We start from the raw sequence: 23,683 nt of genomic DNA, 5'->3' as shown, positions 1-23,683 counted from the left end.
AAGAAGAGAGGGATTCTTCAGAGGAAGAAAGCAGACAGGTGAAGAAAAAGAAACAGGAGAAGAAACGAAGAAGGGAAGAAAGTGAGGAGGAAGAAGAGGAAAAGTCTGTGACGGTGAAAAAATTGAAAAAACAGAGAGAGAGTAAACAATGAGATAGAAGAAGTCTATGAACTTTTTAAAGTGTTCTGTTTGTGAATTATGAATTGGATTGTAACTACTGAGAAAAGAATAAATTAGTTATATAAGGTAAGTGTCTTTGAGTTTTGATTTTAAAATAAGAAGCTACACTCACGCACTCATATACACGTACTATAGGGGTAAAATGTTTTTTTTTTTGAGTTATTGGCAATTGAAAGTGTATCTCTTTTCGAGAGACGTGGGTGGCCCTGAAAAGGGCCTTTTTGGTGTAGGGGTGAGTTTAAGCAATCAACTTTAACTGCCTTAAGCCTTTGCCACGGCCGAGGCCTACTTCTGGGCTGCGTAATGTTGATGATGATGATGATTTGGTTGAAATCACTAAGGGTGGTACGACAGGCTTAGTCACAGGGTTGGAGTGTTTAGCTCGGGAAGGTCGTATTCTCTTCGGTCGTGATAAAGAAGTCTGATACATTTGTTTCAGACTTCTTAACTCCGCTAAAATGTCTAACAGTACCGTGACCGTTTGATTTTCACCCTCTTGTTTCTTTGCTGCTACTTCTTCTTGTTGTTGTTTTTTTTCTTACCTCTTCTTCTTGCTGCTGTTGCTGTAGGAGAAAAGCTTGTTCCGCTTCCTTTTGTCGTTGTATAAATTTCTCCAATTCTTCTTTCTGTCTCTGTCTAAAATTCTCCACTTGCAGTAATGAAGAAGGTGACGAAGGTTCCGGAACAAATTCTTGCGAGGTAAGAAAATCCACAAAATCCCAATTTACCTCTTCTGAAAGTAAGTCCGGGTTCCCTTGGGCGGTCTCCACTGCTGGTGCACCCCAATGGATCGTTTTCTGAGTTTCCGTCATGTTGAATCACTGTCGCATAGATTGACTGCACACAGGCGCTAGCAAATCTATATAGACCACGTGACGTCACAGACTGCTCTCTTCGGATTGGATGCGGTCTGACTGAATTTTGTAACGCGTGTTTGGATTGGTGAATGAACTCAATCCGTTTCAATCCTTCCTCTACCTATAAATAAGCGCAGTTCACTGCATTGATTCACCTGTTCTCGTCGCCTCAAGATGTGGACCACAGTTGAATCATCCACCCTTGTGTCTTCAATGATGTTTAGGACGGACATGCTAATGTATGTCCGATCCAAGTGGACCGTTGTCCACAGGACAGACACCAGTCTGTGGATACGTAGGATCTATGTAGAAAGACAAGGATGCCTCAAAAGAGTGCTGATTTACGGTCCTACAGTGAGGCGCAGCCTAAGGACAAGAAGAAGACCAATGCGGTGCCCTTTATGTTAATGGATACATTAACATAAACCCAAAGGCCCTTTTCAGGGCCACTCATAGGTCTCGAAAAGAGATTGACTTTCCATTGCCTACCCCATTTTTTTTTTTTTTTAAATTTAAAAAAAAAAATCCCACGTTCAATTCCCCTTGTCCCTAAAGTAGATTTTTTTCTCTCATGTTAAATTCCCCTTGTCCCTAAACAAGCCCAAACTCTATTTCCCATGTTAAATTCCCCTTGTCCCTAAACAAGCCCAAACTCTATTTCCCATGTTAAATTCCCCTTGTCCCTAAACAAGCCCAAACTCTATTTCCCATGTTAAATTCCCCTTGTCCCTAAACAAGCCCAAACTCTATTCCCATGTTAAATTCCCCTTGTCCCTAAACAAGTCCAAACTCTATTCCCATGTTAAATTCCCTTGTCTCTATAGTGGCCCAGGGTTTTTCTCCATGTTAAATTTACATAGTCCCTATAGTGGCCCGGGTGGGGGTGGGGTGGGGTCTGTAATGCTAATTCCCATTGTCCCTATAGTGGCCCCCTTCACTACTCATGCTCCTTACAGAGGAGCTATAAATGTTGCTGAACCCAAAGCTCCAAGATCCACAATATTTCATCCTAAACAAATATGCGAGATCTTCCGTAAAGTCTGAAGCCAAACAACGGCGTGATCTGTATCATATGTACATTTTCACGGTAAACGCGTTTGATGGCTTTGACATCGCACTTTCAAGTGTGTCATTGGGCACAGGGTTGGTAGGGATTGGCCTATTGCCCACAGTCATTGTTGCCCCATTGACATTGACCTTGAGATCAAACTTTTAGCTGTATGCATGTTTCCATAGCTGGAAATTTCATTAGCTGGCGGCAGTCCCTGGGGACTAAAAGGCACTATGAAATCAGCGTTCTCGTCAAGGCAAAACTCGACACAATATCCAACAACATATCCAAGGCAGTCCAGGAAGTATTTAAGCTCATCCACGATGAAGTCGACAAAAATACGGCTATGAAAACATAATACGGACTGCTTCACACAAGGCATACGATTGTGTTGTCATCGATGGGGTGGCATAAAAATATGATAGCCAAAAGAAAGGTAGGAGTCCTCGAAAAAAAAAAAAAAACAACAGTGAAAGGCATAGCTGGAAATTGCATGCAAACGGGCGCATCCCGTGTGTTTGCTTTACGGAAACAGTCGGATCGACATGAACATAGAGCAAGACCAATTCCCAGCATCACCACTATATGGTGCAGTGCCTTCACTTTGATATTTAGTTCCAAGCTGCCTTAAAATAGTTTGTCCACTTTTCGTTAGAACGTGCGTACAACATTCAAGGGTATATTCCCTCTGGGGTAACTCTGCAGCGTCCGATGGTAACTAAGGTCATAATTGTAAATACAGTTAAAGGGAATATTCGTAAGTAACACAGTAGATCAAAACCATTTCACTTTGATGATGTTAAACATCGTACGCCTTTATATCATAAAAAAATATTGTATTGATAGTTTATAGTACACAGTTACTAAAAGTGCTGCAAATGCTCCATATACTACTTAGTTTCATGTAGCTCGTTGTTGTTGTTTTGCGTTAACGCCATCCACGGCGGTTAGCATATCTAATGGAGGAAGAACCCGGAAAAGCTCGAGAAGAACCACCAACCCACGGGAAGCTACTGGCAAGATTTTCCACGTACCCAGTCTGGAAAAAGCTGACAGTCAAGCCCACATGCACAGAGATGAGATGTAGGTAATCAGTAAAGGCGGCGAGCGCCTTTGACCTCTCGCATTTCCCTGATCTCCATGTCGACATAGCTTTACAATGGTTAATGCATCATCCGGCTTTAACTAGTAAAGTCGCTGCGCGTTATTCATTGTCACATGTAAATATGCAGTGATATATGCAACTTTGCTGATGTGTTTTAGTCATGAAACTCGATGTAAAAGGATATAATATATCAAAATTTAAGTAGCGTGACCTCTTTTTAACACCTATGGTTAATGCATTAAGGAACTTAATTACTTTAAAATAAAACTATTTAGCGTATTATTTTCTCATGAACCAAATGTACGTTGCTTTTATTTAAATTTTTAATTTTTGTTTTTATTTAAACAACACTGTAGCCACTAATTCCCATAGTAAAAAAAAAATAACCAGTAAATTTTGCCCCTGTTAGTTCCTATCTACATGGCAAATTACGGGATGACCTGGTTTTTCACCGCAGATCAATAGCCGAATGTAGCAAATAAGGTTTTTCATTGAAATGTACATATATTGATAAAAGGAATTAAATGTTGGCCCAGCCGCGTGAGTTACCATCACCTGGTTAGGTGTCGGCTAGAATGCGGGAGCACTCTCAATGTTTTCAAACGGTTTAGCGGCCCAAGCCCCAAGGGGGATGGGGACATAGGGTATACGTATGTCACGTGAGCGAAAACCTTATGTTGCGATACTGAGAGACAGATCAAGCTTATTGTTAAATCACGAAAGAAGTATAACACTTCTAAGCATTAGATGGTTGATACGGTTGGAGAAAAGACGTTGCACTAACCTGGAACATGACTGCATATACTATTAAACTAATAAAATATACAATAATGAGAAAGGCAGTTGTCTTTTGTTTTATTCCATTGACCTCTTTACTGGCTTTTGCTTAACAGGTTCACATACAGCGAACTACTTATTGCGATATCCATCCATATGTCCATATATATGTATATCAATTTTTTTCCTGATACCTGAGAAACTAGAGCATGAGACACTTGTTGAGATATAATCTCACACGCTAACTGTATTCCATTGTTAATATCTCTAGGTTTCCATATCACTGCTGGTTTGGATATCCGACAAGTTTACAACTACTAAATTTGTTGGTGGCTCAAAGCGATGAAAATTCATAATAATTTAATTATTATTGTTAATTAATACACCTAATTTTAAGTTCATTTACTTAACGACTTCATTTTGGTAGAGTACTCTCCGTCTCTCTCATACGGAAGACACCACAAGAACGTGTTTCCAAATGTCAATCAAATATTGTTTTATTATCAGTTAAGTCATTTGTATTCCACAAACTTATTACAGTTTAACCCATTTTCCATTTAACTACGCACAAATATTCTTGGACATATATACGGTACTACCGTCATTCAACCAACGGAAATGCGCAGCCGAGTTTGAATGGCTCAGCCACATGATTATGCTTGTGTATAGTTTACTAAGGTGAATAAGTAGTACAGTAATACAAAAGCAACGTGACTTTTTTGGTACGACATTATTATCAATACAGACTGCCAACAAAACTAGATAACCTGTCTATAGTTCTGACCTCGACTTACGAGGAATGAAGCTTAATCATGTGATAAGACAGCCACGCGTCGTAGTTTCATGGCAACGAGTATGCGCGCATCGGAAATTTGTATTTGTCATCGGAATATACTAAGCAGTAAAACAAAACCGATACTTGCCAAAGGCTCTTGAAAACGCATCTACTTGATTGTTCCTGGATTTGATTCCGTTTGGAAAAAGACACCAAAGTAAGTATTATTTGATTAAAGCAATTAGAGTCAATCTGTGTAAAACAGTGTCAATATGTATGCTATGTGAGATATTCTTGAAATTTTCACTGATAAACAAGCTGCACCAAATTATTTTCAACCACCAGTGTCGGTGACCGATCTGCTTCTTTGACCTTTGCTTTACTGACTACCCACAAGTAATTGGATACCATCCGCTTACGAGTGTTTTAATAATTAACTTCGCTCACATTTGTCATAACATTACGGTAAACTGCGCACAACATTGGTGACCTTAACAAATAGTTTCCATACCACCCACTACACAAGCATCGTAATGGCATCTCGTGTGTTTCGTAGCGGTTATTTTTTTGTTGTTAATATCACGTGATAATATGAAGCTAATAACGCAATTTTCAGAAGATTGGTTGACAGCCCTTTCACGGTTTACTGGAAGTAAAACAAATGATCCGAGTTCATCTACATGCCGTAAGTACACACATAATACAAACAAACACAACAAAACATCACATTTCCGAATACACTTTTATACCCATTCAAAATATCTTTATTTTTCAATAGTGCCATTGAATTAAAACCTTTGGTAACTTGGTTTATTGTCGTCTGTCAAAGGAATACAATCAGGTAACCTCTCATTTCCACCCACTTCGCAGTTATTGTTTCCTACGGAAGCCCATTAAGTACTCAGTTGAGCTATTTCATTTAATTGGAGTATTCTCTTTTCTTTTGTTCCTTAATTGCATTTTCAATAAAAAGTAATCGATTATAATAAAATAAGTATATTGTTTATAAAGATACAGCTTTATATTTTCGTAAATGAATATTTACGTATTATTTAAGACGAAAGTGTTAAACCTTCCACACCCTGTGATGAATGCATTACACGTCGTTTTCCATGATTTGTAACATGGCGGAAGCCTGCATGGAAAGTATCGTTAGTTTGATCAAGACGATTTAACAAAGGTATACATAGAGGTTAAAGAGAACAACATGTCAGTTATAATGGGGACAAGGTTCCATAGTGTTCCTGAAACAACCTTATGCTAATGTGTCATCGACACTGTTAAATCGGAGTAGAGTCCACTATTTTCCTTGGAGCAGGAAGCGAGGCTTGTCAACCACATTTCGTTTTTGGTGAAGGTAGGCTATGCGGGTACCCTTTCAGATGTTTGCAGTTTTGCCACTAACACTGATGCTGACACTGGACTTCTTTAGAAAGATAATCTGTTATCACTGCAGTGGTATAGCAACTTCCTATCGCCAAGGTCTAATTTAATTCTGATCCACGTCCATAGCGAAAGTAACAGAATTTTTTTTTAAGAACATGAGAAAATCGTGAACACCCATTACCTGAAGACGAAACCACAGAACATTTAAAAAAAATTGACGAAAATGGCATTCAGACAATCAAACTCCACTTTTTGTCATCCCCGCCTAAAACTCAAAACCGATCGCAATTTTCAGTGCAATGACATATGAAAAATGTGACTGTTGTGTAGGCTGGAAATATTTTAAGTACTTCTCTTCTGGTCTATTTTGCATTATGGGAAAGAAAATGAGCAATCAATTGCTAGATGGTGCAACAACTGGGTTTTCTGGTGCTGTCATTGAGACTGAATGAAATAGTCATGTATTCAGTAAATATCTCGAGGAACAATTCATTAGCTAAGTACAAGGATGTGAATCATCACAGCCACTGCTTCTGTTGTATGACGGGCACTGATCACATGTATCTTTGGCAATCGTTGATTGGGTAAAACTACATAACATCACACTAGTCATGTCCTACAACCACTCGACACAGGGTTTTTCGGACCGTTTCAGAAGATCTGCAATAATGAATGGGCGAAATGTATGCGAGAAATTGCATCATAATCTGTTCCTATGCACGGCACTTGTGAGGTAGCATGCAAAGCATTGATCTTAGATATGTTTGGTACAAATATTTCGAGCATCGTTGCAAAAATATGGATCTACATTGTAATTCATCTATTATAGGCTGCGCGTCAGTCACACCAGCTACAGTATTTCACAATCAAAGCAGTGTCTCGAATTTCAACAAAATGTCCGATGCCCAACATGCAATCTATCCATAAAAAATAACTAATGATTTCTTCCCAACTAGGGCTAAGTGTTAGGTTCTCATGCTCTTCCAAGCTGTCAAACTGCTGTCCCCTTTCTCAAAACTGATAGTGTATTTCTGGACATATCAAAGTAGATCACTAAGAAACGCAAAGTCCTAACAAGTATGGTTAGTGGAAATATTATAACAGACTATAGCATTATGCATGAAATAATAGGACATATTGAAAGGCTTTCGTCAAAAAAGGCAAAGGAAACTATGGACAATTGAAAAAACGGAGAAGCTTAAGGAATCTTTAGTATATGAAGGTTCAATCAAGTCAGGGAAAAAAGTAAACTTTACACCCACGCTGTCAGACAGATTGTGTCAAAAATGGCTTGACCATCGGAAAAACAGGTAATATAAATACGTGACTTGGAAGAAACGGACGAATCTGAGTTTGTAAATACCAGTGAGCGCTGCTGTGTCTGCAAACAGGAACAGCCGATACCATAAAAAAAACAATGATTACATCGAGTTAGTAGTTTAGGAACAATATTGTGTTCAAGGTTGCGGTCACTGGTTTCATTTGAAGTATTGCACAGTAGTAATAGTCTTGAAGGAGAATGAGGTTTTAGATTATCCTTGTCATCCTGAACTGCCAAGGAAAACCATGTCAGAGGGCACTGATGTTCAGAAAACGTTTTCATCTGTATACATACCTAATTTCAAACTTGACAGTGAATTAATTTTGAACTAGTTTAAAACGTAGTCCATCCAAATTTATTACTTATTTTCTGTTATGGAAATAAGCAGAACAAATATAAAATATTAATTCATGTTAAGATGGCTTATTTTCACCATTGTTGCTTATTTTGTCACATTTCTTTTTCATGTCTACAATGGCCGCGAGTAGCTCTGTGATCGACTGCTCAGAAACAGATGACGTTATAAATAAGGTAAGCAAAACGTATTACTCATAAATGTCTGCGACCATAAATAGTTTGAAGCTTTCACTTTCAGTGTAGGTATATTGATGATTCAAAACGTAAATGAACTTTTAATATAGCAACATTGTATAAGATATATTCTGCGATTTTTTCTTGAAGGCTTCGAAACTGATACTTCTATGATATATTTACTAGAACTAATACATTTTTGTTATTAGAATAAACTAAACAAATTTAAAAATAATCCATCAGTTCTTAATCAGAAATCACAGGGGCTCGTTACAAAGGAAATTAGGAATGTAGGTCAATTTACAGAGGGTTGTTGGTGTCCAGCCTGTAAAAATATAGAATGCTTGTGTAATATTAATATCCTAATTTGAATGTTATGCTTATAACCATTGTTACTGGGCGAAAAACGCTACAGGTCAAATGCATGTCATATAATTTTGATTAGTTCCGTGCTGCACCATATTAACTCATCTGCAACACGCAGCGTGTGCCTTAACAACAATAATTAATTTAAGAAAACAAAAGTATCTGTAATAATTTTGAAGTTTTCATTTTGGTTTTCAGAAGATTCTGCAGTTGTGATCAATATTTGTGGCAACAAATTCAAGTATGTTGTTTTAGGGAAAAAGATTTTCTTTTTAAAATGTGTGACTTTCATAAAGTGTTTATGGTAAAATGTATTGGTATGTTTATGCTAATCGTCATGACTGGTAACACGAGATTATCGCGGTAATACGGTTTTCAGAAAAGGCTTGCAATACAATATTTGGATCTTACTCATTCCTAAATACATTAACCAAGTAAAAGCAGATTCCAACAGCTGGGTCCTCGTTACGCAAGTGCTTTTTTTCGTAGAAAAAAAAATGATCTTTTTCTCCGTTTTTAGAAAACTGGTAGCAGTCATCCAATGCGAGAGCTATCAAAAGAGCTGAAACGGATTGTAATGACATCAGGTAAAGCCACATAGGTTAGTTAGATCTTATCAAACAAGGAAATTACGACACCTGTTAATTGCTGTCTGTATATAATCAGTTTGATCAAAATATTAATTACATGTGCATGATTGGCATTGTCTTTGTAACTCAGAGCTTTAATTAAAAATGTTTATGCAATGTTTGGAGAACTTGCATGTTTGTTGTATACCGTATATATAAAAATAGTGTTATGATTTTGAGACAAATTTTGTTTTGTCGGTGGAATACGTATTCGTATGCTAATCGTCATAAAGCTTTTTAATTTTTGGTGTGATATACATATTAGATTTTGATTGATTGTCATACGTGTAATAGTCCGATGGCAAGTTTACACAATTTCAATAATGCCGTGTGCAAGGCTGCAGTTGAGCTGAATTCTTGCTGGACTGGCAAGCAAACATTAGTAGATGCATCTAGTTTTGATGCAGAAAACAGAACACAAAAATGACTGAAACATTTCGTGGAATGAATCACGTAAAAAGACGCATCCATGGACCGAAAATGGGGAAACAATTGAAACATTATTAGCTTTATGCACATGGTTTTACTAATGTGGAAGGAAAAATGCAGTGGCAACCCAAATAACACCATAAATTCAGGATTTGGATCATAAACCTTATGTGGAGTAATTTGTAAGTTTATTTAAGATTGAATTGAATGGAACATCCTGTGTCGCTTAAAGATCAAATAAAAAGGTAAATGTAACATGTTTATCACTTTCTATTTACAGTGTCTTGGAAAATGCATTTATCTAAACATCAATTAAGACAGTAAAATAAATTAATGTAGCAAATAAAATGTAGTATCGTCCTTGATTCATTCCAGCTGCATACATAATTAACGAATTGCAAGTTTAAGGTATTGAGAATTGTTATGGTTGTTACGTCAGACACAATGATAATTATCTTGGTTATTGACTGCCTTAAATTTCCATTCATTTATTGTACGTCATAAATATCTGGGTTTCTGGTTACATGAAGAAAAACATTAGAGTATGCGGTTAGGCATGTAAGTTTTGTTTGTTGTCTGGACTGATTTAAACGAAAGTAGTGAATGGGGACACCCTAGGGACTAGGGGACTTCCATGTTAAAAAGGGTATATCCACTCTGGGGACAATGTAAAATTTAACATAGGAGAAAAAAATATCCACTCTGGGGACTATGTAATTTAACATGGGAGAAAAAAATATCCATTCTAGGGACAAGGGGAATTTAACATGGGAATAGAGTTTGGGCCTGTCTAGGGACAAGGGGAATGGAACATGGGAATACTCTGTGGGCCTATCTAGGGACAAGGGGAAATGGAACAGGGTCGGGACCCTATTTTAATACGGTCCCGACCTGATGGGTCTATGGAAAGGGAACAGGCAAAAAATTGAAACAGAGAGCGGGTCTCTATTTTTTTTTTAAAATAAAAAATAAAAAAAGGGCTAGGCAACTGAAAGTCAAGATCTTTTCGAGACCTATGAGTGGCCCTGAAAAGAGCCTTTGGGTTTCTTCTTCTAATTTCTTCTATTTCTCCACCAGCTTCTTATTTTCTGTCCTACAGTTTTTCTATTCTTTTCTTTCTTTTCTTCCTCCTTTTTCTTCTTTTTCTCTTCTTTCTGCCTCTCCTCCTCTTCTTTCTTCCTCTTCTCATTTTCTTCTTCTTTTTCAATTTTTTCGTTCCATGCTCTCATCCTTATCCTTTCCTCTTCATCCTCCTTCTCCTCCTTTATTTCTTTCAACAGATCACTGATGATTTCCTTTAGTTTTCGTAAGTTGTTAATCTCCATCTTCACTCGATGGGGACTATAAGAATAGTGATCCTTGTTTAGCCTAACTAACATTTGCTCCATCATGCCCAAATTGTCTAGGACGTCTTGCAATATTTTCATTTTATCAAAGTGGTTCGAAGCCATCTTCTTTTTTATTCTTTGCAGAATGGTGTGAATGACGAACTTTGTGGGTTCTTATAGTTAAAGTGCGGACGTGAAGGAAAACATCCCCCTAAAACATAAAATTTATATTACCAAGATCATGTCCAAACAACGCGCGGACGTGAAGGAAAATATCCCCTACTTTTCTCATTTCATATTATCTACTATCCACATACGTGAAGCATCAATAAACAAACCACAAATCTACTATCCACACACGCAAAGGATTAAAATGAAACCCAAATCTGCTATCCACACAAACCAACTTAAGCTCTTACAAAACCCAATAATCTACTATCCACACTAACGTACGTGAGCGCTTACAAACACAAACACATACACTCACACCACATAAGAGTCAGTGTTTATATTCACACTACTCTACATACTCACATTGGCAAATCGATTACTATTTCTTTTCTAAAGGTTTGGGTAGCCCTGAAAAGGACTGTTTGTTTTTGAACTCCAGTGACACCTGGTTAATGATGGCATCTTCCAGGCCTGGCACCACACACACATCTTCTTCCCCAGTCTCCTTTCACTTTTTTCTTGGGAGTGCAGAGGCGGGATAACTGGCTTCAGAATCCCAATCTTCTGTCTCTGGGATTCTGAAATTTCTTCTCTCCTTTTCCTCCTCTTCTTTTTTTTTCTTTCCTCCTCTTTCATCCTTCCCTCTTCGACGATGGCCTCCGCGGCCAGTTCATTTAGTATGCGCCTGGCATATTCCAGGTGCATCTGGAGTTCTAGAAGTTTAGCTAGTCTGGTGTTCATTCTGGTGTTGATCAATCAACAAGGGTAGCTAGACTGCCGAGCGATTTTCAATTTATACTAAAAGCGCGGACGTGAAGGAAAACATCCCCTAAAACAAAATTTATATTACCTAGATCATGACCAAACAACGCGCGGACCTAAAAGAAACACTCACTCACTTTTTTACTACCCATTACTATTTTAAACTTTTTTATTAAAAATAATATACTATCCACATACGCGGAGCAGCAATAAACAAACCCCAAATCTACTATTTCCACACGTCAAACATCAAAAAACATCATCTACTATCCACACAAACGTACGTGAATGCTTACAAACACAAACACATACAATCACACCAGAAAAGAGTCAGTATTTATATTCACACTACTCTACATACACACATTGGCAAATCGATTGTTATTTCTTTTCCAGAGATTTGGGTAGCCCTGAAAAGGGCTGTTTGTTTTTTTTGCTTGCGTGAAGTTGAAGCTAGGACGATCTTTTAGTTTCTAAGAATGCGACGTCCTCTGACGATAGGTCTGCTTCTTCGGAAAGAGAAGAAGAACTCTTTGGTGTCGATACGACAATCGACAAAGCCTCTGTCAGGTTCAGGTTCCTGCTGCTGTTGTTGTTGCTGTTGCTGCTCTCTCTGCTGTTTCTGAAGTCTGTACTTTTCTGTCCATTCTTCTTTCTCCCTGCTCATTTCTTCTCTGAAGAGCAGTTCTATCATGTCTTCAGTGACTTTTAACATTCTCACATTCTCTATCTCTTCTGGCTTCGGTATCAGACTGTGTCTGACCCTATGCAAATTCACGTAGGCTTCGTTTAGCTTAGCTAGTTTGGAGCACATCTTCGTAGGAGGATGAGTCGACAATGGATGGTTAGTCTGGAGGCTACCCCGGCTTTAAAGTCAAAGCGCGGACGTGAAGGAAAACATCCCTCTACGGTTTTCGAGCCGCAACGTTCAATGAGTGTCATGAGAGGGATAGTAAGAAGTCAAGGAGCATGAATCAAGATTCCTATAGCCAAACAAACCACAAAGGCCTCTTTTTCAAAACACAACATTTTTTATTCAAAAATCACTTAACACTAACAAACAACTCTAACATTTTTAACAATAATCCAACATTTTTTCAAATCACAAACATTTTTTCAATTAACACTCTACTTTAAACAGGGTTGACAACGTTGTGAATGAAATTGTGATTTCCACTGTTGGAAGTCATTCGGCCATTGATGGACACTACGTTTCCTAGCTTGAGACAAAAGATAAGCATAATGGTCACAAAACCATTGATCTACTTTCACATCGTTTCTGGAAAAAGAACGAGGATCAAAATGAGTCACTAAATGTTCTAAGGAATAGCCCAGGCTGCGATGATGCAGAAAATACACACAGTACTGTCCACACACCAAGGAATCTGTGCCTTGTAATTTCACATTATTGAATCGGGTGGTCTGAGCATTTCTTCTCATAAAGTCAATGATATCGTCTTCCAAAGGAGGCAATCCGTACGAATCGAAATATTCCACACATCCTTCTTGAGGAAAGTAGACGGCTACCCAGTGGGTTCCTGGGAGATGACTGTTGTCCGTGTTGATCACATAAGCTTGATGGTCTTGATGTTTGCGATGAGGGAGTTCATCTTTAGGAAAGACGACAGGATTCCAAGAAGCAGTGTACGAACTGTGGTTCAAAAGGTAATAAAGTTCCCAGGTATCCATGTCTTGTGTTGTTTTTTTCTTCACAGGTAATGATATGTCATCAATTCGATCCTGATTTTTTGCTTGAAAATGTCTGACAAATAACCGTTTCTTCGTTTCGTCTCCTCACTCTGATTCAGGAGAGCTTCGATACGATGGATCTCTTGAGTGGTTAATGGTGGACAAGAATGTTCACGCAAGTCTTTATACCACTGGTGCAACACGACTTTGTCCGAGATGAGACTCCAAGCTTCGTCCAGATACTCGTCCAATTTTTCTTCTTGACTCAGCATTAGGCATTTATCGTGTTGAATTTGACTGGGATGATCGTTTTGAGATCCATAGCAATTTTCTTGATCAGTTCCGTAATTTTTTCGACTAAGTGTTTGGCAAAACAGGAGACTAAATGGGCTTCTTGTTCTGGCCATCTTGACTTCATCATGATAATTTCTTCGTCTTTGTCTTGGGATTCTTCTTCTTCCACGGTCTCCTCACATTCCATGTCCAAAGTTTCTCCACTAGGTAAAGAGGGATAACAGTCTTCCATGGCTTCTAATAATCTAGAATGACTTCTCTTAAACTGTTGATTTCTATGGTATTGTGAAATTCTGCATACAGTAGGACGTTCACTGTGTCAGGTAGAGGATTAGTAAACTGAAGTTCCACACGAATCTGGCCGGATTTTATAGGGTGGAAATGTCCCTCGTCGCTGCCTTGGTCTGGAGTGAAATCAAACGCCCACAAACCGTAGCCTCCTGTATAATCCTCGTACGATATGCCGTGACTGGTGTTGGTTCCTAACTGTCCGGTGGCTTCGTACAGGGACAAGTACGACCTCAAGTAATTTATGTCACCAAACTTAGGCTCAAACGGTCGGGTACACAGTGTCTTGCCATCGCGACTGACTTCGATCTTGGCTACGTTGTAATGATGAAACAGGAAAGGATTTTCGTTGTGGACTCCGTTGAAGGCTGAATTCTTGACGATACCAAGGATCAAACGCTTGGGTAACTGACCTTGGAACAGATGATCTTCGATCATGGATCGCTGTCCAGCAGGAATGGTGAACGTTTTTACTTCCACGCGTCGTATGGGATACTTGGCGGTCGTTCTGCTCAACGTTTGACTGATGTCATTTCCCACTTTTTTGTAACACTTCCAAGCGTCGCACGTAGAGCCTGGCTTCTTGGATGATGGTTTTGTACTCGTTAGCATGGGCCAACAAATGGAAAGCGGTACTGCTACGATTCAGTCTCAGGCGAATATCCACTCCGTTCAGTAAATACTTTTCTTGTAACCACATGTCCAAATGCAAACGATCCATCAGTTCTAAACTACGTTCTTGCAGAATTTTATTTCTACGTGTGTTAAACCCCACATTGTGAGGATCGTCATATGCTGTGAGGGCTGTATCGTTAAACGTGTTATCACCCGCTGTGTCAGATTTCCATACCACGCAAGCATCCAGATGAGTATTCTTGGCTTCTTTTCCGTACGTCAAGAGATTTTCCAGGTAGGCACGATACGGGTAAGTATCCATGCTGCTCCTGACCAGTTTGTTATTCAAGTACAAGTCCACTGAGCTGAACAAGGAATGCATGAAATTGTTGACGTGCGCTACCCTATCACTGGCTTCAGGATTGGTGTTGTCCGTTTTGATCACTTTGACTTTCTTGTACAGGTAACTGCTATTCAGATCGATGTAATCTTCGGGCTGACCTTTGATGTCAAACTCGATGGGAGCGGAATCCGTCAAAGAGGAGACGGGATGAAATTCCACCCACTGGGATTCTTGCATCGTCATCATGGTGGGTGGCATGGCAAACAGATCCAGTTCCGACTTGGAACAAGCGCAAGACTCTCGGTGCATCATTTTTTCTCTGTGTCTTAATATTTTAATAATCGAAAACGTCTAAGTCTCGAACGGTTCTTCTTTTCTTTGTCTTTCTAGCTTTAGAAGTGTGAAGTCTGGTGAAAGGGTGTTTTCTTCTTCGTCTCTTTCTGCCTTGTCCTTGCTGAATGCCTGACTCGGTACCGTGCATGGCATTTATAGGTGTTTCTCGTCGACCCGAAAGGTCTTTACCCGTTTGCAGCAAGATATTTTTGCCTGCCCTCAAGAAAGCTTCTTTGGGGTTTTGTTTGTCGATGATGACATTTTGGAGAAATTCTTTGCCTTGTGTCAGTGCCGCATCTTTCAATGCGTGCAATCCGCGTGTCACCATCGGTTTCAACACCGGAGCCACCGAACGAAAAGCCGATTTTAACATATCTCCTAAACCGTGTCCTCGCTGTCGAGCAACCCCTCGGTACACTGGATACATGACTTACGAGTCGTGAGAGAACCGTTTTCGAAAATGGAGTTTCACCGTGACTTTCCCTTTGGTGAATGGAATATTTTGTCCCAGATCTCCTTTTATGGCAATGTTGACCGTGTCCAAATAAGATTTGCTGACAGGCAAATAGTGAGGATGTACAAATTCGCGGTGAATGTGATAAGTGTTTCCACCTTCCTCGTCAGTGGCCGTGGCAGAATCCACTTTGAAAAGAATGACACGCAGTAACGGCACGGAGGTGTGTCCCACCACGTTATACTCCACCACATCGGAGTACACAAACATCAAATTCAGTCCTTGGCTCAGTTCTACCGGGGAACGAAATAACTTGCTAAAAGGCTCGTTGTCGTAAATGATTGGTAATTCGTTTTTCTTAATCATGGCCATTCTCATGTCCATGTCTCCGCCCAACATGTCAAAGAATTCAGGACAAAATAAAATGGACACGATTTTACCCCCGTCAAATTTCATCAGGAAGCGACGAGCTGCTTTGCGGTACTCCATGGTGACACTTTTTTTGACACTTTCCAAAGGTTTCAGAAACACGACATTAAATCTGGAGGTAATGGTGCTGACCAAATGTTGACCACTAAAATAATAGCCTGGGGGAATGAACAAGTGGTAGGACCACTTTTGAGTTTTATCATCATAGGTTTTGTGATCATATTTGACATGGGTATTCAAGCACTTTTGCATTGGCTCGTCATGAACTTCCACCGTAAAAAAATTTTGATTAGGAAGGACATTGAGGACTTGGGTCGGGTGAATGATTTCCACTAAAGCCACTTCCCAATGGGCTTCGTGATCTAATGGGATGGCCTGAGGTAATTTGGCCGTGTAACAGCACAACGTGTTCTTGGGAAACACCTCCATGGAACTGTCACTGGGTAAGGTTAAGTAAAATTGGTTGTTATTACTCATAATTCCAGAGTTCTGTGGCTGTCCTAGGGGTTACTGGACGTCAAAGGCGTGTCTCCGCCCAAAATGGGGTTATTGTTGTTATTGGAGTGGTGACTGGCACTGACACTGGACACAAGGTTCCCGTTGTTCCCGTTCGAGGTGAATTTCAGGGAGGGATTAGGAAGCAGGTCACCGATGCAACTGCTCAATAAAATGGTCCACAATTGTTTGTCTCCTTGTTGCAAACTCAAATTGGCGATGGCTGCTCCGATGACACAGTACACCACAAAGATTTCGCAGAAAAAGACGATTTGCGTTTTAGGCACACGCTCTCCACACCACACCCACATGGGTTGTTTCTGTAAATCTTGCAGAGAAGAACTGGGTGAAGGAATGGTTGACGTAGCTGCGTCTGTGTGAAAGGGCATGATGGTCACTTCTTTTTATAGTCGATGACTTGCGAAGCGTCGATCCAAGAATCGAAACTGGGTGGATATCCTTTCCAACGTACTTTGACTTCTTTGACACGTCGTTTGCCCACTTTACGGGTTCTGCGTTCGAGAATGCCTTCGATGTCGTACACGTCGTCTTCTTGTTTGGTGACACGTTGTAACTCGGGCAAATAAAACGTTCCTTTGAGCACTTCTCCGTTCATGTCTTCCAATTTATAGACGGCAGGATGACGGCCATGCACTCGTCCAGTGACACGAAACAATTCGGTCGTCCAGTTACGTAAGTATCCTTTGTCGAAAGTGCGTTTGGTTTTGCCAATGCGCACCTAATTTCCAATGGCCAACATTCCACTTTTCTTGGGGACAGCCCTCGTCGGGGACGTACCAAACAGGCGCTCAAACACCAGCACTTCGTTGTCGGGAGTCGCTTCTTGCGGGGCACGTCCAATGCTTCGATGGTAAGATTGGTTGTACGCTTGCACCAGGTGTGGTAAGATGTCGGTGTACTTCAGAGTGTGATGATGCGTAAAATATTTCCACATGCGTTCTTTCAAAGTGCGTTGAAAACGTTCCACGATGCTGGCTTTGGTTTCAGGATTCTCGGTGGTAAAAGAATGAATGTCACGTTTCTTTAATTCTTTTTGGAAAGCTTGGTTCAGAAATTCGGTGCCTTTGTCCGTTTGCCATCGAAGAGGGTGACGACCGCTTTGTTTCAACACCCGTTGCTGGCCTCGCACTAACTCGCTGCTCGATTTGGAAGTCAAGGGTACGACCCAGGCAAATTTGGAAAAGACGTTGATGACACAAAACAAATATTTGTAGCCGCGATTGTAGCTGGCCAAATGAGAGACATCGGCTAAATCGGCTTGCCATTGATGATCGATGCCTTTCACTCGGGTGCGACTTCTGGAAAACTTGCATCGAATGGGCTTGTGTAAAGTGTAAGTAGCTTGTTCTTGTAACCATCGTTGCACTTGAGGTAAACGGAGACTTTTCAGTCGCGTTTTGGCAGCACGATACAATTTTTGAACTCCTGCGTAACCTGCAGGATGGGAGGGATCGTAGTAAATGCTGCCTAACACCTTCTCCATTTTGTTGGTTTGTTAATAAGGCACCCACTCTTCGAGGATGCTACTTTGGGTGGGACGAAAGGGTGGTTTGGAAACGGATTTACGTGTCCGATGGGTTACGGGAGTAGAAGTCGAAGGTAGTGGTGGTGGTGGAGGTGGCAATGGAATGGCTTTGGTCTTCTTTTCTGTTTTCACTTCTGGTTTCCCTTCTTTCTTTTTCACTTCTGTCGAAGGAGGAGTGGACATCATCTTTTTAACCCAAGTTTTCATTTCTTCTCGTTGGGGTGTGGGGGACGGGGTCAACAAGGATGCTGCAATCTTACTTGACATGGGAGCTGCTGTTTGAAACACTTCTCGTATCTCTTCTTCCTCAGGTCGTCGTGGTTTAGCATCTCTGGTGACCCCTGGGGATGGTAGTAGTGGTGGTGGTGGCGGTAGTGATGATGGTGCTGGACTTTTCATCAAGGTCTTAAAATCTTTCAGAGTGGGTAGAGCTATTTCGTCTAAAGCTTTCTGGTGAAAGAGTTGCAGTCGTTGCAAGAGTTGATCGTACTTTTGCGATTTTTCTGTTTCTGATAAATCTTTGCGATCCATCAAGGACTGCAATTCGTGTTGTAACTGGGACATTTCACTCAAATTGGGATTGTTAGGTAAATGTGGGGTGCGTTGTTCTTGCCAACGATGGTATTCCATCCATCGTTTGTAAGGCACTAAAGCTAGTTTTCGTCCTTCCATGGCATGTCAGGGGTAGATTCTGAGATCTTGGGACTTCAGAGGGCCTTTTTATCTTGCTCCTACCAGTCCTCCCAACATGGTTCCCAAGACTCCTTTCAGTAAGGGGCCTAACAAGAGGGGTAAAATACCTCCACGTTGGACCAACATCTTCTTCTTTTGACGAATGGGAATTTTCTTTTGAACCATTTGGCGCAGAACGTGACGATGTTTGCCTAAACATTGTTTCTGGTGTTTGGACAAAGGGATCGTGCCTTTCAACACGTTCAAACAACATTCGCACACGGTATCGATGACCTCTTTGGAGGCTGATTGAATGAGTTTTTTTCGTAGGGGTGGAGAAGCTTTGGACAGGACAGATAACATGTCCCCATGTTTGACTAAACGAGGAGGCAGTCCTTTCCTTTTCTTTCCTTGGGTTTTAGAAGAGGGATGTTTTCTGGAGGGTGACATCTTTGAGTCTTCAGCACCAAAAACACTGATACCCCTACTTAGTCACAGACCTTTTTTATACTGGAACGCGTCGCCACTGATTATCTTTACGTCGTATCAACTTGAGGAGAGGCATGACACATCGTGCAGGGTACGCAACGGACTAAATCGAGCCAGTTCTTGCTTGGACAAATCCAGTAAACTTTGTAACATGCCCGATCTCTCTTGGACATTGATTTTGGGAGCAGGTACTTTGTGAGCCGCGGACACTGCCGCTAAACTGGAGGGTCCTGCCATTGGGGAAGTTCTTGGGGTCATCAACGGATACGTTCTTGGTGTGATCAACGTCTCCAAGTACTTTTCAGTTCTTGGTGTCATCAACGGAGAAGTGACTGAACCTGAGGCTACCTGAGACGCGGTCACCGTCGTGACAGGTCGTGGTTTGCGAGTGTAAGGTTGCGTCCTGGTTGAAGTGCCTCTCTTGCGACTAGTTTTCTTCTGTGGGCTTTTCTTTTTCTGGGGACTTTTTCTCTGTTTCTTTTTGTGGGGGCTTTTCTTTTTGCGGGGTGGTGTCTGGTAAGAGGAGGGTCCCGCCACTGGAGAAGTTCTTGGAGACACGTTTCTCCTTCGGGACCTGGTCTTGCCACCGTGGCTCTTTTTCTTCTTCTTCGAGCTTCGTTTGACTTCTTTTTTCTTGGGAAGAACTTTGGGAGCATTAGGATCCCATCTTAAGAGAGAGCGAATGATGACCCCTCCTAGAGTACCACTCCCTCTAGGTTTCAAAATGATTTGTTTTTTTGGTTTGAGTGTCGATGCGGGGATCGGCCAGTTGGGTCAAAGCGACTTTGTTTCGATCGAAAAAGCGTTTGGTTTGATGAGGAATCTGAATGATCCCTTGGAGTAATTGACGTGCTGTCACCGTGAACCATCGTAAGACTTCTTTGAGACTAGCTTCTAAGACACGAGCCCGTATTTGTTGATTTTTTTCTCGACTGATGCCATACAAGGCACGAATCAATTTGACGGGAAGATGTGATTGAAGGGACGTCACGTTCACACTGTGTGAGACAGAGGAAAAGTGTCTGAGGTTTGTAAAGATTTTTTTGAAGTGAGATTAAGTCGAGGACGGAGACGTGTACAGGACAGGCCCTCCGTCTTGGCACCCGTGGTGAAACAAGTGGGTACGAAATCGCAAATCCTCGGGGGTCGTAGGTTTCAAATCGACGAGTAAATAGGCGTGTGGAGTTTGGGTGGCATCGTCGTACGCCTGAGTCAGCCAAGGCGTTCCTAACTGTTTGGCTAAGACTTGCACTTGCGATTTATCTCGAGGACTTTTAAACAAGACCACGTAATGCGCATTGAGACTGATGGTGCGATGGGCTTTACTTTGTTGAAACAAATTTTGAGTGATGTAAACGACACTGGCATTACGATGATGTCCTTTGCGCGTAAACCACAGTTTAATTTCTTCTTCGTCTTCTCCTAACATGTAGTCGAAAATAACCAAATGGGTTTGACGGGAGTCAGAGACGATGTCATCGTCTTGTTTATTAATGCCTTCCACAGAAACGATGGAATCGCCTTGACTTTCTCGCAAGAGACTGTACGCCGATTGCCACTCTTTGTAACACCACACGATGCGTTGGGGTGGACGATCGATCAAATGATGTTTATGTTCGATCAAACGTTTGACGAATTCGGTTTTGCCTGAACCGCTAGGTTCCGCAATGAGCATGTTAAAGGGATGGCGAAGAAACAAAGCCTCCCAACTGGCACGATCTAAGTGTTCGTCGATGACTTTGACAGTAGAGGAAGAAGAAGCAGAGACAGCAGATGTAGCCATAGTGTGAGGAATGTCACTTGTGACACAAAAACAGACAAGACAAGAGTTTATATACTTTTTTCAGGACACGTTTATTGAATGTTTTAAACATGAATACGAAAGACAAAAATACATAAAAGCCAAAGGCTTAAGTACAACGATAAAAGGCACATCGAAATTATCAACGTGGAATAGAAACAAGTGTCTGTACAACATGTTTTGGGTAAGGTTTTGACCAGTTCTATAGGGGGTAAGGTCACACAAGTGTCCTCCCGAAAGGGTTTTTCAGGCATGTCCACTACAGTCCTGTCCTGGGTGACGGGTTCTTCTGGCACCGTCACTAACACAGGTTGAAAAGTGACTTTTTTTTTCCTTGAACAACTCTCGTGCATACTGGGCCACTTCTTGGGTCCAAGCCTCAAAATCCCATTCTTTCCAGGCACGGACATCTGTCTAATGGGGGTGTAAGTCACAAGCTACACACACATCCTCATACCCTTCTTGGGTAGCTAAAGGTTGACGAATCTTTTTTTCCCGTAGAGGTCGAGAAGTATCCAGATGAAACCGCAAGGCTTTGAGCAAAAGGAGTCTTTCGTGACCATTTAAGGCCATTGGGGTGGTAAGTACTGATGGTAAAGAGTCCACAAGGAATCGGCTGGTAAACGAAATCCTAGAAAACAAGTCACTAAGATAGACACCACTTGTCGTCCCAAATTGAATGGATACAGTTCTTGTAATAATCGATGGTAATGATCCACGGTTTGAATATGGTCATGGAGTTCCTTCCACGGAATCTGTTCAATTACATGTGACATAAGTCGTGGCATGGTAGCCTGTTTTTATAGTCTCTTTGTTTCGGAAACGATACACGTACTTTCTAGCCAGAGATCTTTGTTCTCCAGTGGGGAATCTAAATCTTGCATACTGTAACCGAAACGTCAGAGTTTGTTTAGAAATTTCCTCTTCCGCTAAGTAGATTCCACGTAAAATATGTTGGTAATCCTTTAACTTGTCTTCCTCAATGCGTTGCTCTAGGTGAATCTCGAAGTAACCAAAATTATGAACACGTGGATCATCGGGGACCTGGAAGTATTGAACAAGGTCTGACCACTGAAACAATTTCTGACGAATCAGTTCTCTTATACCATTCAGGTACCAGTGGTTAAAGATCTGGTGACGTAACGGATGCAACTGTTCTTTACGTTTGACTTGTATATTGACCAGCTCTCGATAAATCCTTTCTCTCAACTCCACAGGCAAAGCACGAATGTTCTCTTGTAAAGTATCCATAAACAGGTTGTGGTAAGTTACTTCAATGTCTCGGTCCCACTAAGGGTAAGTAATGACAATTCGGTGACCATCGAGCATGTTCTACGTAGGCCGAATCTTGTGGTTCCCAGTGGTGAAGTGACACACCGCAACTGAAGCACTTCACTTTATCGCCTTCGCCCAAGTAGAACACTCCGGCTCTGGCTAATTCTTCGGGGGTCGGTCCTCCCAGATACTTAGGCCATTTTCCTTTGAACGACTGAAGACGATTTTCAGCGGCATCACTTTCGCATCCCTGAGGTTTGGCACGCACAGCATCACTTTCCATGATAGGGGTAGTAAAAACAAAGTTTCCATGATGCTTTACGGCATCGCTAAGGTCACAGCGTACAGCATCGTTCCGATCGCAAGGCTCACAATCGCATTCTACTTCAGAAGCCCCACACTTGAAGTGTGCCTGTCTGAACTTGTTTTGTGTTTCTCTGAAAGTATTCATCTTGTTCGCTTAGTCTTGGTACTCACAATGAACAATCAATCTTGCCTAGGGTTCCTTTTTATATACAGACCAATACCGACGTGTCCATACGGTAAGGTGAAATGATTGGGAAGTCGCACTCGCTTCTGGTACACGATTTAATAGTTTTTTTCCAAGGGTCGACTGACGATGTGGTGAGTGGGTAAACGTACAATCTTGTTCGGTTGATAGGTGGTCACTTTAAAGTGTTCATCTTTTCCAGACTGCAAGGCTTCTTTCAATACCCCAAAGTTCACCACTCGACTGGTACGAAAATTCAGAGTCAATCCTTTCACTTTACACTTCGTGTGCACTTCTCCTTGTTTGTCCCGGTATTCGTAGCCGTAATTTTTAGGACCGCCACTGGCGAAACTTAGAATCTTGTCGTCGGGGTGTTCGTCTGTCCAGGCTCCTAAACGGTCTCCTTCGATGTCAGGGTGCTGTTGACTCGGGTGATCGATGTAGATGCAACTGTCCGTGTCAAAGTAGAGGACGCGTTCCCCTAACAGTTCTAAAGCTTCGTACAATTTAAGCTAGCATGAGCTGTCACGTAAGCCGCAATGATGACATTTCCAAAGGGGTCGTCTTGTACAAAGTCCAGATCTTCTTCGTAATTGACCAAGATCAAATTCTCGCGAACGACGTCCACGTGTTTCATGAATTTGGTTTTGTCGTGAATCATCTGGAAATAGCGGGAAGGTTCTGTCAAATATTCCGTCTTGGGTAAACACGGGCGTTGTGCCATTTTTCCCCACAAGCAATTTAACATCACTTTGGCAAACGATCGCCTGCCTTCATTTTTCTCGATGTGAAAAGTGATGCC

General features: G+C 41.2%; 1 protein-coding gene across 13 annotated transcripts in view; it reads left to right on the top strand.

The window, feature by feature from the left end:
• Nucleotides 1–3,041: 3,041 nt before the first annotated feature.
• Nucleotides 3,042–23,683, top strand: part of LOC149775850 (voltage-gated hydrogen channel 1-like) — a 44,187-nt gene continuing 23,545 nt past the window's right edge. For 3 of the 13 annotated variants that reach the window (XM_089943921.1, XM_089943922.1, XM_089943919.1), the window contains exons 1-2: nt 4,971–7,983; nt 8,870–8,936. The gene's annotated coding sequence lies outside the window, so the exon portion shown is untranslated. The other 10 variants (XM_089943930.1, XM_089943923.1, XM_089943928.1 and 7 more) reach the window with 8 other exon arrangements.

The sequence above is a fragment of the Sinohyriopsis cumingii genome, chromosome 19 (genome assembly GCF_028554795.1).
Source record: "Sinohyriopsis cumingii isolate HCF-2022 chromosome 19, ASM2855479v2, whole genome shotgun sequence".
Taxonomy (NCBI): domain Eukaryota; kingdom Metazoa; phylum Mollusca; class Bivalvia; order Unionida; family Unionidae; genus Sinohyriopsis; species Sinohyriopsis cumingii.
Note: the sequence above shows the minus strand (reverse complement) of the source record. Positions and strands in the feature narration are given on the sequence as shown.